General features: G+C 45.5%; 1 protein-coding gene across 2 annotated transcripts in view; it reads left to right on the top strand.

Annotated features, from left to right (window-relative positions):
- The window catches only part of TSHZ3 (teashirt zinc finger homeobox 3), a 74,901-nt gene that overhangs the window by 65 nt on the left and 69,267 nt on the right, over positions 1-5,569 (top strand). The window lies entirely within an intron of this gene.

Raw genomic sequence — 5,569 nt, 5'->3', positions numbered from 1 at the left:
GAGCCGCTTCCCCTTCCTCTTGCTCTCCTCCTCCTCTTCCTCCGCTCGCCCAGCGCCTCCGGCGGGTGCGACCCCGCTCCTCGCCCCGCTCCTCCGCCGGCGCTTAGTAACTCCCTGCGCCGCTCTCCTGTTTGGGTGCGTGCGCCCGCCTCGGGTACCCGGCGCCCCCCGGATGCCCCGCCGCGCTCTTGCCCTCTTCCCTCTCGTGCCCACTTGGGGAGCCGCTCGCTGGGCGCGCGGAGCCGCTCTGGGTCCCTGCCTTCTCGGCTCTCCCGCTGCAGAGGGGATGGGAAACAGCCCCGGTCTGGCTCTTTCTGTGGGGGGCGGGCGGGGTCACCTGAGTTCCCCGGGACACCTTCCGCGTCCTCCCGTGGCCAACCGGCGGGGGAATGCCCGGTGTCCACCCAGCCAAGGAGCGCGAGCGAGTGAGCGAGCCTGTCTCCTCTGCCACCTTAGTGCTAATCCGATTGATTTCTCATTTCTTGGGCCCAAACTGGGCACAGCGGTGGAAACCAGAGCGCACAGGGTCTGGGTATTGTCAGATGACTGTCAAGTCCATGTTAGAAGCTGGCGTTTCTTTCTCCCCTGTTTATGTTTCCTTGCCCCCACCCCTTCCTTGTACTGCTTCTCCCACCCTCATCCCCGCGTAGCACTTAGTTGTGGGACGTGTCTGAGTACTTTTTTGTTCCTTTTTTTTTTTTTTTCCTTCAACGAGGAGTGTCAACTCTTATTACGACTGATCCGATTCTTTCTTTTCTGGAAAAAGCATCATTGAAAACAAAACAAAAACGACACACATAACATTATTTTGCAATGATGTCGGTTGGGGGCATGTAGCCTGAAAGAAGGTTTCTGGCCCGTTGCCATCCTTGATTTGATGACTGATTGATCGCCCGTCATGCTGCTGCCTTTGATCTATTCATTCCCAATAAACATCAATAAATCACTTGCAATAGTGAGGCCAAGCTCTGTGACGTCAGGAGGGCCCTGTCAGTGCAACTTTGGGATTTGGGGCGGATTGCCGAGAGGACCACATATGGACGTGATGTATTTTGATATGAGTAACACTCAGATGTGCAAAGGTTCAGATGCTCCCTGAAGGGGAGGGTTAAGTGGGGCTTCCTTTCTTTTCTTTTCTCTTCCTTTCTTTTACTTCTCTTTTGATGTTAGAGGGAAGGGCAGAGAGTAGGGTCAGGGCATTGCCTGGTGCCCATCTTGGATGAAGGCGTTGTACCCATGGTGCCCTGAGTGCCCATAATTTCCATCATGCCAGCCGGCACTGCCAGGGGACCTCACACGTTGGATGCACTCTGGACTCCAGACCCCTTACACGGACGGAGCCACAGAGAAGGAATGATAATTCTCTCTTCTCCCAGAAATGTACTTGCCGGCCAGTGTCTTCGGAAAATCTCAGAAGAAAACAGGGTTGCTTTGGGGGCTTAGGATGCAGGTTTTGCTCTCTGTCCTCGGCGTTGCCCAAATTTAGAAAGTTTGAAAATTCCAGGAGTGATTGTAGGGAGCTTGCCGCCTCCCCAGTTAACCTCCTGGAGCTAGCTTCTTGCCCGTCCCACCTTCTACTTTAAATTCCAGGCTCAAGCAATGAGCTTATCTACCCAAAATAAACTCTGAAACTTTGGAGGAATCCTTCACAAAGTTGAGTAGTAGGAATGTCTTGGGCTTCTTCCAGTCTTTGAAATTTTTTTTTTCTTTCCTTTTTGGATACACATTTTAAGGTATGTGTGTGCCTCCATCCAATGAACCATATGTGATTACATCTTTACATTTGGTTCAGAACTCTCTTCTCTCTAGTTTATCTCTTCGGTTGCACCCTGCCAATCTGAGACTCAGAGTTGATAGCTTCCTCCAGAAAATATCAGAGAAGGAGGGAACCTGCTGTTGGCTTTATTTATTTATTTATTTTTAGAGCAACCTGTTCACTAACCTTTTCGCACCTTTTTAAAAATAATTATTTAAAAAAAAAAAAAGCCAGCCAGGAAATCTCAGGTCAGTTAAGAAGAATTCATTATATAAAAAACTTGACTGCAGGACTAATATGAGATGGAAGAATGGTTTTGCTCTATCAAAATGACCCGTCAAAACGACTTTGTTTCATATTTGATTTAATTGTCTCCCTCCTGACAGGCACATTCATCAATAGCTTAATGGTCAATCAGAAGCTGGCAGCATGAGTGCTTTCTTTCTTTCCCATACTCGGGTTTTGGATTTACTTTATCAGAATGCCTCTGCCTAATGGACATGTGGAGGAGGGGGTGGAGGCTGACTGAAGAGCTACTTATTTAAGAAGAGTGCAGGGGAAAAAAAAACAAAACTCCACATTTAGGCTAGTGGTAAGTGTGCACAGGGGTGTTTTTTTGGTTGGTTTGTTTAGATGGACAAGAAACTTCCCATTTTTCTTTTCTCCTCTTTTTTACTTCTCCCAGCTGCAAGTTATAAGGTTCATGCCAGCTTTTGTGGCATACTGGGAGTGATGACAAATTGATTGCTTTGTACTGATAGAGAGAGTGGGAAAAAGAAAGATGTCTGCTGATTGGTAACTGGAAATCCAGTCCCCGGCAACCTTGAGAATACTCGAGAATTTTTTTTCCCCTCCAAACTGAAAGGTCCGCTCAGCCATAAAAAAAGAAAAGTTGTTTTGCCAGCTTCATTAGTGTTCACCTAATTAGCTGTAAACCTGATGGATTCCTGACAGCTTTAATGATGGGAGATGACAGGCTCGACGCAGTGTCATCCAGCAGAATTAGGTTTGCAGCTAGTTTGATGTAATCAAGTTGATATTACACAGTCCTGGCTGCCTTTAGTTGTGCATTAACTCAATTTTCTGCTGCAGGTGACAAATGGGCTTTGGTACCTGGATAATCATGTCATAGGAATTAGGGCCCTTTTAATGGTCTGGGGTAGAATAACAACCAGAAAAGGCCAAGAGCTGGGTAGGGCGAGCGGACGTGGCACACAGGTACACACAGTCTTTATATCTAGGCCAGTGTATCACTGCTTTCCCGAAGGCCGAAGCAGGCTCCAAGAATCCCTGAAAATACATATTTCTGTATTTTAGGATTTTTTGGGTTTTTTTTTTGATAGAAACTATGCAGGGCTTAGTGTCTTTTCTCAAAGGGAAAGAGAGGTTTCTCTACCTGCCAAAGAGAAACCTGGGTGGGAGTTTGCTTCCTTGAGACCTGTAATTTCCAGTGGCCATACGTTTGTTCTGGACAGATGTTGCTGCCTTTAGAAGCTCAGAGGAGTGGGGATAGGGAAGGACAGTGTTCTTCAGGCAAAATGACCATTATCTCTTGCTTAAAGCATGACTTTCTCCTATTCGTAGTGTGTTTTTTTAAACATTTCTAAGAAGCCCAGAAAAATTTAATATAATACTTGATATTTTATTTACTTATATTAATTTTCTGGAGGCAAATGTAAAATCATAAAAGACTGTATCTTATGCCCCCCCCCACACCAAAAAAGAAAAACCCATTGAACCACAACTTGCCAGCGAGCTACGTTCTTTGAAAGGGGGTAATCTTCCATGGAGTTCTTAGGTGGTAAAAGCAAGGCGAGGGTAAATCTTCAAGCATCTTGACTTTTGGGAAATTGACTTGGACCCCCCTGCTGGTATCACAGAACACGGCGGATGCCCATGGAACAGGCAGAGGGGGTTCCATGTTGCCAGTAGGCATGGACATGCCTAAGAGGTGGCCCACCTGGTGGTATCCAGATGACTGGGCTAAGTCTGGTCCACATATCTGGCAGCTTCGGGGAGGAGCTTTTCCCTTCTCTTTTGGAAGCACATGGAGCATTCAGAAGGGCATTTTGGCCTCAGCTTTGGGAATTTATTTCCTCTCAGACCTGCCATGTATTTCTCTGTGGACAGGTATTCTACTCTGTGGCAAGGTGGCAGAGGGACTGGTTTTTGACCGTTCTGTGATTTTTCTTCCCCCATTTCCTATGAAATGAGAGCAACAATGCACATTCTAAAAAGGAAAACCAAGAAGACGAAGGAGAAAAACAAAGAAGGTGGGAGGCAAGGTTATTTCCCTGGACATCCACGTGGGGAAGAGAACCTTCCAGAATCAGCTGCGGTGCCCCCATTATCTTGACAGCTGTCAGTTAGGGCTTCAGTGCTCTCCAGGGCCACACTTGATTGTGAGCTGTTGATGTTGTCATTTTGTTCTCAGTTTTGCCTTGAACGCACTCATAAACAGGAGCCAGATAGTCAATAACTGATGCCTCAGCAGCGATTCCCTAAATTGCCTCACACGTCTGCCTTTTCCCCTCTTTTTGCTAAAGATTGTTTTGTCAAGTGATTAGAATGAAAGGTGACTGCTCAGGGCCGTGGGAAATGCCGTGAAACCCAGGTGAGTTGAGAGAATTAAAACCCTTCCTTTTACCCCCACCCTTCACTCCTGTGATTTCTGGAAAGAGAAAGGATCTACCTTCTTGAAGGCAGAGTGCCTGCACCTCTTGTGGTGCTTTCTCTTTTACACATGTCCTGCCAGAGTCAGGCTGGGGCCAGGGATGCCGCAGACAGGCAGGCAGACGGGGAGGCAGAGAGGAAAGGAGTCGGAAGTGCCCGGTCCTGGTGCACACAGCCATGTTTAATCCAAGAGTGGCAACAGTTCACAGTTATTCCAAGTGCAGTTGGTAAGGCTTTCCTCCTGCCCCATTTTCATCCCTCCCTGTCAGTGGGCAGAGGATAAAAATAGCTTTGGTCGTGTGGTAAAAAAAATTAATAAAAATGAAATAAAGTAGGGTATGTGTGTCTACCCTTCCTACCCTTCTGTTTTAGTGTCCAGCCCAGGTAGGCAGATGGAGCTTTCAAATCAGCTGCTTTGTTACTGCCCTGTACCATCACCCTCAAAGCCCATGGAGGGGAAAAGGCAGAAGGAAACAGTGGTATCACATATCCCAAATCCTTGCAGGTGTTCACTGTGGTGTGTGTGTGTGTTTTAGTTATGCTCTAAATTGTGGTTTCTCTGAAGTTAAAAATGAAAGGTGAATACAATATATTGTGTTTAGTAACAATGATATGGACTGGGACATCCAGACAGATAATGTGCAGTTGTAATTAGACTCAATAGACAGGCAGTCATTTTTAAATTCTTTGACACATGCATAAAATAGTCATATAATAAGATAAGATGACAATTTTATGTTAGGTTGATAAAGTGTCCCGATACATGCATTTAAATGTCTGTAAGCCTTTTTAAAAAAAAATCCAGACAGATTAATTCCAGTTTCCAGTATTTGCAGTTAGTCATTAAATTTTTAAATCCCACTAAACAATGGCTATCAATATTTCCCCCCCTTTCTGGATTTTCTTAAAAAAAAACCAAAACCTGAATTTCAAGGACTGGAGACATAGACTTGGTAGCTTGTCTTAATTTTTCACCATTTGTAGAAATTTACGTTTAGAAATAGACTTAAAAATTCAGGTCACTGTTTGTGACTAGAATAACGCTATGCATTTTTGGAAGTAAAAAGAAAAAAAAGACAGTAATAGAATGTAATCTTCTTATGACCACTTCCCTGAACAACTGTCATACTCTAGGGTCAG

This window comes from Callithrix jacchus, chromosome 22, assembly GCF_049354715.1.
Source record: "Callithrix jacchus isolate 240 chromosome 22, calJac240_pri, whole genome shotgun sequence".
Taxonomy (NCBI): Eukaryota; Metazoa; Chordata; class Mammalia; order Primates; family Cebidae; genus Callithrix; species Callithrix jacchus.
The sequence above is the reverse complement of the archived record's forward strand: the minus strand, read 5'-3'. Positions and strand labels throughout refer to the sequence as shown.